At 37.3% G+C, this 13,759-nt stretch overlaps 1 protein-coding gene across 3 annotated transcripts in view; it reads left to right on the plus strand.

Moving 5' to 3' along the window:
- Window positions 1–13,759, plus strand: part of CNTN5 (contactin 5) — a 906,057-nt gene that overhangs the window by 42,951 nt on the left and 849,347 nt on the right. For 2 of the 3 annotated variants that reach the window (XM_060179715.1, XM_060179713.1), the window contains exon 2: window positions 454–520. The gene's annotated coding sequence lies outside the window, so the exon portion shown is untranslated. Of the gene's footprint in view, window positions 1–451; window positions 521–13,759 lie in introns of those variants that run through there. The other variant, XM_060179714.1, reaches the window with a different exon arrangement.

The following is a 13,759-nucleotide window of genomic DNA, read 5'->3' on the forward strand; positions in this document are numbered from 1 at the left end:
CTAAAAGCATATTGTTCGTATACTGAGGGTGAAATGAGCAAGTCTGCTTTCTTAGAATTCTCCTTGGAACTAACTAATGTCCTTCCTTCTTCCCTTCCTCCCTTCCTTCCTTCCTTCCTTCCTTTCTTTCTTTCTTTCTTTCTTTCTTTCTTTCTTTCTTTCTTTCTTTCTTTCTTTCTCTCTCTCTTTCTTTCTCTCTTTCTTTCTCTCTTTCTTTCTTTCTCTCTTTCTATTTTCTCTACAACTGTGGCCAACATTTTCAAATGGGCATGGGGAGAGACGAGACACCATAGCGCCTGAGCCAGTGTAATGGTGGTTAGGCTTAAAACTAGGTAATATGCATGATAAAGCAGGTTTAATGTCCTGGTGAATGATTTTATGGACCCTTTGGAGTCCCCATTTGTGTGTGTGTGTGTGTGGTGCAATAAGGATGCTCTTTTTCTGTGGTTGCAGGGGAAGTTGGAGGGGGAGAGCCACGAAGACTTCTTTATTTGTTTTCATTAAGAGAGACTTAGAGGAGGTAAGAGTGATTTCCTACTTCTGCCATTTTTTTTCAACTCAAAATATTCAGTATTCCAAGGTGACATATTTTGAAGTGGTGTGACTCAAATACCATCTTATTTTTATATCTAAAGTTACATTTGGATTAAACCATGTAAGATTGTTAATATGATGGTAATTAAATATATATTTTATGGGAGCCAGGCGGTGGCACACCTGGTTAAGCGCAAGGATCCAGGTTCAAGTTAAGCACAAGGATACAGACTACAGTGCACAAGGATCCAAGTTCAAGCCTTGGGTCCCCACTTGCAGGGGGAAAACTTCACAAGGGATGAAGTAGAGCTGCAGATGTCGCTCTTTCTCCCCCTCTCAATTTCTCTTTGTGTCTATCCAATAATAAATAAATTTTAAAAATTTCTATTTCATATGGGATGAGATATATTTTCTAATTTTTAATAGAATTATTAGACCTAGGATTTTGAACTTAGTGGTAATTTTCTAGTAAAGGGAATGTTTGCTTTCTAATTTGCCTGCTATAATGAAAACATTAGCACCAATTTTTACAATAAAATATAAAACCAGAATAATCTCACTGTAAAAGCATTTCAACTTTTCAGTTAAATGTCAGTTAGAGTTTGTTTCCTGTTATAGATGAAACTATAATTGCAAGATAAGGGTACACATAAAAGAGTAAGAAATATATAAGTTAATAGGATATTTTCAAATTCACAGTGATCATGTGCAAATCTCTGCATATCTTTATGGATGTGTGAAGGGAAAAACACAAGAAAGGAGACTTTCAGTGGTAAATCACCCTGTCAGTTATCTCTAAATGGAGGAAGGGGATAGTATTTCCAGATTCGGAAAGAACTTTTATAACCACCAATTCTTAAAACCTGGATAAATAATCTGAAAACACCAGTGAATCCTAAAATAAAAATAAATTAAGAAACACAAACATGGGGGTCGGGCGGTGGCGCAGTGGGTTAAGCGCACGTGGCGCTAATCGCAGGGACCGGCGTAAGGATCCCGGTTCGAGCCCCCGGCTCCCCACCTGCAGGGGAGTCGCTTCACAGGCGGTGAAGTAGGTCTGCAGGTGTCTATCTTTCTCTCCCCCTCTCTCTCTGTCTTCCCCTCCTCTCTCCATTTCTCTCTGTCCTATCCAACAACAAAGCAATGTCAACAATGGCAATAATAACCGCAAGAGGCTGCAATAACTAGGGCAACAAAAAGGGGGCAAAATGGCCTCCAGGAGCGGTGGATTCATGGTGCAGGCACCGAGCCCAGCAATAACCCTGGAGGGAAAAAAAAAAAAAAAGAAACACAAACATATCTGTTCTGGCACCTTCTTTATAGCAGTTAAAGAGAATGAGTGATTTTATGGTGTTATCTCTTTATGTTCTGTTGAATTAATACATGCAGATGACTTTTGAAATACTATGGTCATTAAAATGTTTAAATAGTCTTATTAGAAAATATTAAAGTTTGTGCATACTTTTCACACTATATCAACACACATAGATAGGTGCATATACAACTGTTATAGGAATGAGGGGTGAGTTAGCAAACGCCTTTGCTCAAGAACTTCCTTCTTTGGCTTTCCCAATTCATCCCTATATAGTGGACAGATGTACTAAGCAAAGGAATTGACAGTATGTTGAGAAAATTCCATTTAAAAAGGATGCCGAATTTAATTATCAGACAATACCCCCCACCAAAAAAAAAAAAAAAAAAGAAAAAGAAAAAAAGAAAAAGGAAAGGAAAGGGGAAGAGTCTGAAGAGGAGCCAAATATGTAGAGATCAATGTCTTTTCTGGTCTTCTTTGTCTCACCCACATTGCCCATGATGATCAGTTCATATCTGTATAGGCTAAGTTTAGTTCTTGCGGTTTGCTGAGCCCCTGCTGTGACACTTCTGTCTATAGTGTTGTGGATCCCAATTCTCAGGTGATATAGTCATGGGTTCTCAGATAATTTTATTTTTGTTTGTCAGCTAGGTGTCTACCATATGAAGTTTTTGTTTGGATGGTTACCTGTTCTATTCTCTGAGACCACCACAGTATTATTAGGGGTGATTCATTTAATAAATTTATCTATTAGATAATAAAGATGTAGACAGAGAAAAACATGCTTTTAACATTGAATTTGAAATACAAATACAGTTTATGTGAACCACGTTTTTCTTTTCTTTTATTTGATACAACAGAGAAAGTAAGAGTGGAGGGGGAGATAGGGAAAGAGAATGGTACACACCTGCAGACCTGCTTCATTGCTTATGAAGCTTCCCCTTTGCAGGTAGGGAGCAGGGACTTGAACCTGGGTCCTTGCACTTGGTAAGTGTATGCTCTACAGGGTGCAGCACCACCTGACCCCACTCTTCAGCAGACAAACTAAATGTCATATATGGTGATAGGTGATAATTAATATTGCATTAAATTTCCAGTGAGCTTGAAGGTGACACATACTGTGGTAGCCATGAATATAGCTGTTGCTTAGATCTGACGATGAGAGCTTAGTTGACCTATGTCTCCATCTCTTACACTCTGAAATCCAACATGATTTAAACATGTTTTATTTAGATTTAAACATGTTTTATTTCCACCTGGCTGCTCTATTCCATCTCATGTAGAACTCATCCACTTCCTTTTGACTTCCATCATAGGCATTTTCTCCAATCAATCAATCATGTGTACATATAATTCCTTCTTGGCATTTGTATTACCAAATCACTAATGAACAGGCACTTTAGCATCTTTGGAATTTCAGGGGGAATATGACTAATTAATATCTCTATATTTTTTATTTTCATACTAAAATCACCCTTTTAGTCTTTGAGATATTAACAGCTGCATAGTCAGAAAATTTGTCAGCATTATCATGGTGACCAGATGCTAATGCAGCTCTAGGCAGCCGCATATTTTTTATTTTCCTTCTCTTCCAAGAGCCATTGTTCTTCTAAAATAAATATTGGCAGTTCTGCCAATGGGGAGGTGTACTAGGAAAGCAAGCAATCAATGCTGACTACACAACAGCTGAAATCTCCCTTAGAAGACTGAGGTAGGAAGATCAGTTAAATGTCATCTTTGTCATTGAAATGCAGGAGTATATATGAACTGAGAAGAGGAGTGTGGGAAAGTGCTGCATGGACGAAGAAAGAGTGGCACATACTTTCATACTGTTAGGAAGCTTTACACTTACATAAACATAAAGCAACTTTAAAGTTCAAGGAAAACTTTATTAGCTCATCTGGAAAACCACATTTAGCTCTTTAATTTCTACTTATGTAAAATTATGTACTGGATGATATCTAGGGTCTTTTTACTACAAAGTTATTCAGTGCCTTCATTAATTTTAAAAATAATTCACAATACTTGTTATACTCCTGGCATATGCTAGACATTAAGCTATAGAACTACAAGGAAAATAAGTAACCAATATTGGGGTATAGAAGAAATAGTTCTGTACTCCTTTGGGCTCCTCAGAAAGCATCCAAGTCTGGGAGTATGGATTGACCTGTCAACCTGTCATGTTCAGCGGGGAAGCAATTACAGGAGCCAGACTTTCCATCTTCTGTACCCCATAATGGCCTTGGGTCCATACTCCCAGAGGGATAAAGAATAGGGGAGCTACCAGGGGAGAGAATGGGATACAGAGTTCTGGTGGTGGGAATTGTGTGGAGTTGTACCCCTCTTATCCTATGGTTTTTGTCAGTGTTTCCTTTTTTTATAAATAAAAATTAAAAAAACAAAAAAGAAAAGAAACCAGCTAAATAAACAAACATAAGACAGATTGATGGAAAAAGTAAGGAGAAATATGTTGATAACAGGTATATATGTGACAGAGTCAGCAACGCTAAGTAACTCAGAATACAGTCTTAGAAATACCCTTTAAGGGGGTCGGTCGGTGGTGCACTGGGTTAAGCACATGTGGCGCAAAGTGCAAGGACCGGCATAAGAATCCTGGTTCGAGCCCCCGGCTCCCCACCTGCAGGGGAGTTGCTTCACAGGCGGTGAAGCAGGTCTGCAGGTGTCTGTCTTTCTCTCCCCCTCTCTGTCTTCCCCTCCTCTCTCCATTTCTCTCTGTCCTATCCAACAACGAATAACATCAACAGTGGCAATAATGATAACCACAAGGAGGCTACAACAACAAGGGCAGCAAAAGGGGGAAAATGGCCTCCAGGAGCAGTGGATTCATGGTGCAGGCACCAAGCCCAGCAATAACCCTGGAGGGAAAAAAAAAATAAAAAAATTTAAAAAAATGAAATACCCTTTAAATAGTCTGGCCAGCACAGAGGACATTATAGTAGAGTCAGGAAAGATATTTCTGATAGAAAAAAGTACATGGGGAGAGTTAAAAAGTTCCTAGCTGCTCTACAGAATACAAGACTTTAAGTGATATAATTTAGAGATACTAGAGATTAATACACCTTAAAGAAAAGAAGTGAGGTAGCAATGTTGACGAGGCAGGAGAGACAAGTTGGATCTCAGTGCTCTTGGAAAACCAGGAATTTCTTCCTGACAGCAATGAAGAGTCATAAAAGAATGTTATAAAAATGATATTTTCAGTCTTGCCTCTTAAAAATCACTTCGAATTATAGTTAATAAGTAAATAAAGACAATACAGGGGAATTTACAAGAATTTTGTGAAAAATAAATCCATGTGTAATTTGATGAGTGTATTTTGTTTTGAGTAAATGGAAACTGAATGACAGAAAAAGCATAAGTCTTCAGGTAATATCAGCTTTTCCTAAGAGTAACCCTCTTATCATATAGTCTTGTTGATCATTATTAAATCTATAATAATAAAGAGTGACCCTTATGAGTGAAAGAAGACATCACTACATATTTTTCCTAGATTCAGCTTTGTACCTGTCATAGTTTCAGCATAGAGTTCTCCCTAGCTGGCATCATTCACTGTAGTAGGCAATGATTCATTCTTACCCTAATTTGAAAGCACCAATAGGAAGCTGGCAAGGTTGAGACATGTACTGATAGACTTAGCTAAAAATAGTGAGGAATCACTTGTTAGAAAGTTGACCCATTCAAAGTTGATCCTCTAGTCCAAAATTGACCCATGACTTAATAGAAATGCTTTTATCTCCATGTAATCCTTAATACATATTCCTGTAAATTTCACTGGAAATACCAATGAGATAAAAATCAGCAATAGCTGGAGTTGGGTAGTAGTGCAGAAGCTTAAGCGCAAAGCGCAAGGAACTGCATAAGGATCCCGGTTCAAGCCCCAGGCTCCCCACCTGCAGGGGAATCACTTCATAAGTGGTGATGCAGGTCTGCAGGTGTCTGTCTTTCTCTCCCCTTCTCTGTCTTCCCCTCCTCTCTCCATTTCTCTCTGTCCTATCCAACAACAACAACATCAATGATAACTACAACAGCAATAAAAAACAAGGGCAACAAAAGGGAAAATAAATAAATAAATAAAAATTTAAAAATCAGCAATAGAGTAATGCGGCAAGTATTAGGTCAGGTGGCCCTTAAATTGGGGTCAGGAATAAACAGTGAAGGTTGCTTTACACAGAATCTGTAAATCACGATAAAAATATATTCCTTCAGTTGGTCCTCAAAAATTGCCAGTGTATGGTTAGATTGATGGATGTTGGACACCACTGGTGAGGTCATACTCCTCTCATACTGTATTGCAGATGTCTTTGCTGTAGTGGTTGCATTGTACTCAGGTCATTACTTTTCAAGTTAGTCTTCTACTGGACTGTTAACTACTAGAGAACAGGTACTGGGAGTTTTTGCATATACGTTTCTGGTATCTTACATCACTTTTGGCATATATCAGATTCCTAAATATTTGTGAACAAATGCATAACTTGATTGGTTATTATTGTGTTTTCAGAGAAGTCATGACACATTTTTGCAAGGAAAAATATGTCATGACTTTTCAGACAGTCCAATATTTAAAAAAAGAACTTATATGGTCGGGGACAGTTACTCAACAGAATTTCATGCTTGAGATTCTGAGATCCCAGGTTTAATCCCAGGCAACACGATAAACCAGAGCAAACAGTTCTACGACAGAGAGGGAGGGAGGAGAGAGAGAGAGAGAGAGAGACTGTGAATCTCGATACCATGAAAATGGCCAATTTAGTAAACTATTTCTTGTCCTTTGGTTTTACTTGTCTTCCAGGAATTACTCTTTGCAAAGCATGTAAACCTCATCAGTGTCTTGTTTTGAGCATTGATTTCAAGATTCCTACTCATGACAATATTAATACTTACAGAAATGCAATGATGCAAAAGCCTAGCCCTCTGACTTGCTGGCATCAGCAGGGAAGGATTTAATTAGCTGCTTCTTCAGGTGTGGGGGACAGATCTCCCTCTTCTGCTAATGAGGTCTGAGCTGCCAGCCAGCCCCACTGGTTCCTCTTTTCAGGCCGACTCTGTTCTCTCACAGCTGGCTTACTGGCTTCCTAAGAAACACTTAGTCCCCACTGGCATGAGAATGACCCTGCCAAGAGTTGCCCTGATTATGCTCCAGGCAATATCTTCACCTGATGGTCACAACTCAGAATCTCTTAACTAATCTTTGCTGGATGATAGGTCCTATGTTCCTACTTTTTAAATTCAACTTTATCTTTCCTTTCTCAAAGAGACTTACATGCAAAATGAATTTTGGCTTTGACATCTTTTAAAGAATTTGTTTTGTGTTCATAAGAATTTCTTCTGGTAATAATGTTGAGTGGTGTATTTTTTTTTTTTTTTTACTAATAAAACACATAGAAGGGAGTCGGGCGGTAGCGCAGTGGGTTAGGTGCAAGGACCGGCAGAAGGATCCTGGTTCAAGGGCCCGGCTTCCCACCTACAGGGGAGTCGCTTCACAAGCGATGAAGCTGGTCTGCAGGTGTCTGTCTTTCTCTCCCCCTTCCCTGTCTCCCCTCCTCTCTCCATTTCTCTCTGTCCTATCCAACAATGACATCAACAACAATAATAGTAACCACAACAAGGCTAGAACAATAAGGGCAACAAAACGGGGGAGAAATAGCCTCCAGTAGCAGTGGATTCAGGTGCAGGCACTGAGCCTCAGCAGTAATCCTGGAGGCAATAAATAAATAAATAAACAAACAAATAAATCACATAGAACAAGAAGAAACCCAATCCAAGTTGTTGTCCACATGGATGCACTTTCAGCATTTATCTGACAAATCTACCTCCAGATATTTATGTATGTAGGCATGTAGGCAGGAAAATAGAAGAACCAAAGAATAGGCAAATATACTTTTATGATGAGATCTTTTTGTGTATTCTTCTAATTAAGCAAAATAGGTAGTTTATATTCCTGTGTATATGAGACACCTGTAAGACAGTGTGATCATGTTTTAAACTGTAGATATATTTAAATATTTGTGTATACAAGTGAAAATCAGTGATTTAAAAAAATGCTTTTTCAAGTTCAATAAATTATGGGAACAAATGTTCTCATTGAGTGTAATCAATTGACTCATACTTAAAGTGAAGCTAAAATTGTTTTGAATAATGAGATTTTGGATGACACAAAATACTTACTTCTTGTTCTATGTGCTTTATTAATAAAAAAAATCATACTTAGATAGAAAGCTTCTGTTACATTTTGCTAGTGTTATTTTGTCAGTGCAGCTGATAGTGTGCATTTCTTTCTTTTCTAGCTTCTCCATGTTTAGGGATTTGTCTTCTTCACCCAAGTGTTGTTCTACCCTAGAAGTGAATTTTCATATAAATAATTATTGCATACTGATTTAGTATTCTTAAATTAAAACTAGATGTCTTTGAAGTTAAATGTTTTTTTCATAAGTTTAGTCCAAACTTTGGAAGGTAGTATTCTCTTTTTTATTTTAAGTCATTTTTCAAGTGTTTCTACTTGTTCAGTTCACTCCAGCAAGTACTTTTTGAGTGTTCACTATATGATAGCAAAGACTCAGTGGATTCAAAATTTTTCTTTGCCTCATTCTGCATGGAGCTTGAAGGACTCATATTAAGTGAGATAAGTAAAAAAAAAAAAAAAAAGAAAGAAAGAAAGAAAGAAAATTGACTATCAGATTATCTCACTTAAAGGCAGAATTTAAGAAACAAGGACAGAAAAGGAAATATTAAAGTACAACTTGAATTAGGTGTGTTGTATTGCACCAAAACAAAGGATTCTGGTGAAGGAGGGGGGAGGGCTGGGTTGGGAGGAGCAGGTTGATGCTTGATGGTGGAAAGGGACTTAAGTTGAGAACAAGGATGTTTTATAGACATCTATCACAGAGAGATGAGGAATGGTACCTATGTGCTAACATAACAGCTGTATTATAAACCATGAAACTTCCCATAAAATGTAAAACAAACAAAAAGAAACAAAAACTGAGAGAAACAAAGAAGAAAGAGGCACATGCTTCAAAGCATAATGTTCTTAAATTAGAACATCTATCAACAGTGCCATTGTGCTTCTGTGGATGGAAACAATCACAACCACATAAATCTTATGTATCATAACACATTGTACTTTGCTGTGTTAAATAATTTACATATAAAAATGAAACCAAACCTTTCTGTATATGTTAAAGATAAACAGCCCTCGATAAACAGATAAACATCTGCCCTATAACACTGGAGGAAACCTTGGTGTTTTGATTTCTTCCCTCTCTCTTGTCTCTGTTGTTCTTTTTCTCTCTGAAAAAGTTGTCCTGGAGTGCCCAAATGACAAAAAAGAAAAAAGAAAAAGAAAGAAAAAGAAAGAAAGGAAACCAGGTGAAACACAAAACAGGCTGTTTTCCAAAGTTGCAATTGATTATAGATTTCTCATGTTCATGAATTATTCATTGTTTCTACATCTCTAGTAATACATCAGTCAACTGCAAAGATGTTTTAATTTTTTCCAGTAACATCCTTGAAACCCTATTTTGTTTCTGTTAGCAATACATTATAAAATAATTTAAAATTAGTATATGAATTCCTCATATATAAACATGGTGTGTGTGCTTTTCTGATACATAGGCTGGAAAACTGCACAATTTTGAACGTCAATAGACAGGAATTTTTATTATGTAGATGGGAATATGAGAAAAATTATTGAACCAGAATGTATATAACAACTAATTATTATATAAACTGTACTAACATTTTTTTTTGGCTACCAGGGTTATTGCTGGGGCTCAGTGCCTGCAGCATGACCCCCTCCCCCCACTTTTTTTTTTTTTGATGGAGAAAAACAAATGGAAAGCAAGAGAGAAAAAGACACACATGAAATCCTGTTCCCATACTTGTGAAGCTTCGCCGCCTGCAGGTGGGAACTTGGGTCCTGAACTCAGATCCTTGTGTATATTAATGCTTTTCACTCAGCCCTTATTAGTTTAATTTTAGTTTGGTTTTAATAAAAGTGTATTAAGTACCTAACTTTTGGAATAAATAGTGATAAAAACTAAAATTTTAAAGTAGCAAGATTAGAATTTCTTTTTGAGACTAGTCCAAAGCTATGGAAGTATATAAACAAACAAAAAATTCTGATAATGTTCCTTCTGCTATTAGCAAAGGACTATTTTTTTTTACTTTTTAAAAATATTTATTTTTCCTTTTGTTGCCCTTGTTTTATTGTTGTAGTTATTGTTGTTCTTGATGTTGTTGTTGGATAGGACAGAGAGAAATGGAGAGAGGAGGGGAAGATAGAGAGGAAGAGAAAGATAGACACCTGGAGATCTGCTTCACCGCCTGTGAAGTAATTCTCCTCAAGGTGGGGAGCCGGGGGCTCGAACCAGGATCCTTACTCCAGTCCTTGTGCTTTGTACCACCTGCGCTTAACCCTCTGTGCTGCTGCCCGACTCCCAGCAAAGGACTATTTCTTCTTATCCTGTCTTTTAACAAATATTTGATAGCTTCGTTACCTTATTTCCAGTTAATGCATACTGACCACAGTTTAGGGAATGACCATAAAATGCTATATAAGCAAAAAGTGTAACGTTGGGGTAAGCAAAATAGCCCACTTGGCTAGTGCACTACTTTGCAGTCCTGGTTCCAGCCTGCCCCCCCACATTGGGTTGTGTTTTGGTTTAGTGTCTTTTACTCTCCTTCTCTCTGTCTGCTCTGTCTCTGTCCAAAAACAAAACAAAACAAATGGAACATAAATACTTTATTTTAGGAACCAGAGTGGGTTATGACAGTATCAATATAGTTTTAAGTCATTTTATTAGGAGAGAGAATTATGTACAGTTGTTTTGACATGAATATAAGTTGTTGTGTCTGATTACCACACCCGCCATCAACTGCTGTTCTCCTCCACCCTCATACACAGGGTCCCCGACACTACTCAGCCCTCCTTCACTCCCCCTCAGAGTACCTGACTCAACTTCAGTAGCTCATAACTAGCCTTCAGTTTCGCTAGGTGCTTTCCTTTTTTTTTTTTTTTGTATTATTTATCAAGTTAAAATTAATGTTGTCTTGTGTAGTTGCTTTTTCAATTTCTTTATTTCCCTACTGTGAAGCAGGTATATTTATTAAGTACTGAGTCTCAGAGAAGCATGGATATGTGATTATCTCAATGGTAGGTGGAATTTAAGAAATAAGAACAGAAAGAGGAGATAGAAAGTGAAACTTGTTGAGTTTGATGTATTGCACCAGAACAAAGGACTCGGGAAGAAGAGAAGGTGAAGTGACTGCTGGTGTGGCTTAGGGTCGGGGGACTTTGGGGTCCTGGAATATGAAGGTGTATAAAAGACCTAAACTGGGAATGTGAATTTTTACAGACGCCTATCATGGTGAGAAATTTTACTCATGTGCCAACAGCTGTACTATAAATCATTAATCTTTCAGTAAAACGATTAAATAAAAATCCATTGGGGGAGAAAAGAATTGTGTTTCAGCAAAAATCGGAATACTTGGCATTCATTATAATAACTGTTAAAGTTATTTCAGATACAGGGCTGGGGATATAACAACTGTTTATGCCAAAGTCCTCCCTCATGCCTGAAGCTTCAAGGCCAGATTTAATCCTCAGCACTACTGTAAACCTGAGCTGATCTGTACCCTGATTTCTTTCTGTACCTCCTCTTTTGCTAAAATAAAATATTAAAATATAAAGTCATTTAAGGTGCCATTTGAAAAAATCAAAGATATAAGGGGGTAGATGGACAGTGGCACACCACATAGGCCAAAAACTGCCATGCTCAGAGACCTAAGTTCCAGTCCACAGTTGATGCTTGGTGAAGCAGTGTTGTAGGTGTTTCACTTTCTCTGTTTTCCTCTCTTAACTCCCTGTTCTCCCCCAATTTCTCTCTATCTTTATAAAAATAAGAGAAAGAAAAGATGCTATTTTGTATTTCGGTTTTATGATTTGAATTAGATTATTCCACATAAGTAGTTTTTCATCTGTAGGGCAAAGTACTTAATTGTTCCAAATATATGAATAGAAAATTTTCCTCCCTTCACCCTTAATTAAAGAATTCTGAATGCAGTGTGAAGTTATACATCAGAAGTCCAGGTAGTGATCTCAGTATGCCTAAATTTTCAGACATTTATATTACATGATACTATACAGATTTTTACTGGAGGAGAAGTTACTTCAGCACTTTAATCTTATCAATACATTGTAAAGAAATTGAACTTTTGGGCCAGGGTGGTGACACACCTGAGTGCATATTATGATGCTCAAGGACCCAAGTTCAAGTCCCCCAGTCCCTACGTGCAGGGGGAAAGCTTTGGGAGCTTTGAAGCAGTGCTGCAAGTATTTCTGTCTCCCCCTTCCTCTTGATTTCTGGCTGTCTCTATCTAATAAACATAGTAAAAAATAAAAAAAAGAAATTGGACTTTTATGTCTGCTCAATGTGATGTGATATGGACAAAAGCTTTTTTGATATTGCCCATAGAAAATGCAGTATCTACTTTGCTTTGAAATTTGGAAAATGAGTCTTTCTTGAACCTGAACAAAGTTTTTAATAGGATACATAGAAGATTAAAGGAGAATGCTGATAAAACAGCAATGTGAGAAATGGCTCTTTATTTTCTAGGGAATGAAAATTGTCATTCATTGTATTGCCTTGTCTCTTTGAATCACCTATAAATTTTCATCATCACAAAGGATTGCTTACTTTATTATTCTTCTGTTTCAAACATAGCCCAAACACATATTTTACATGTTACCTGCTATAATTAAGTAGTGCTGTGGTTCTTAAATTCCCATGTACAATCTGTTTTCCATTGCCACTCAAAAGATAGGATTAGTTATGATAGCATATTGCATTTCATGAAAGTACTTGATGGCGTTGAGTTTATTTGACCTTATGTGGCATCCTCAGGTGTAAATTCAGATATAAAGGAGAAGGTATTCAGGGTATGCTGTTACTTTTACTTCTTTTACAGAATCCAAGGTTTAATACATGATTAAAATTTAACATAAATACCTTGAGATTTATTGTTAAAGGAAACGAGAAATTACAGATGCATCGTTACTGATATCTATTTAGAATAACTATTACCTTTGTTAGTATTTTGACTTAAAATATTTAATAGCAATACTGCAAACAAATAATTATGGTGATGATCACTACAGATTATACACAACACATAGGATTTAAATAAAAACTGTATAGTCTTTATGTCCTCAGTGTTATACATTTGAAATATCTTATTTTGGAGGCAAAATTGACTTAAATCCAGTCTGTAGTTTTTCTGATGAATAATTACAGTTACATTGTTGTTGTTCTAGAGCATCATCAGGTGACCTAATGTTTTTTTTTTTTTTTTTTTTTACCAGAGCACTGCTCAGCTCTGGCTTATGGTGGTACCGGTGACCTAATGTTTTATCTTTCTTTGCTATAAAATATAAAATAAAGAGGACTGGGTGGAGGCACAACAGGTTAAGCACACACATGTTGCAAAGTGCAAGGACTGGTGCAAGGATCCCGGTTCGAGCCCCCAGCTCTCCACCTGCAGGGGGGTTGCTTCACAAGCGGTGAAGCAGAACTGCAGGTGTCTATTTTCCTCTCTCCCTATCTGTCTTCCCCATCTCTCTCCATTTCTCTCTATCCTTTCCAACAAAAAAAACAGCTATAACAACAATAACAATAACAACCACAAACAATCTTACCAATTCTTTGCTTCATCTTGGATGAGAGTTTATGTAATCAAGGCAAGTGAGATCAGCCAGAAGGAGGATGGATAATATATGTTCTCACTTATAAGTGGAATTTAAACACAGGGTGAAACTTGGTTAGGCTTGGTCTGTTGTAGCAGGGCATGGGACCAGGCTGGGATGGGTCAAGGGAAAGGATTGAGTGGGTGTTGGGAACT

The sequence above is a fragment of the Erinaceus europaeus genome, chromosome 20, assembly GCF_950295315.1.
Source record: "Erinaceus europaeus chromosome 20, mEriEur2.1, whole genome shotgun sequence".
Classification (NCBI taxonomy): Eukaryota; Metazoa; Chordata; class Mammalia; order Eulipotyphla; family Erinaceidae; genus Erinaceus; species Erinaceus europaeus.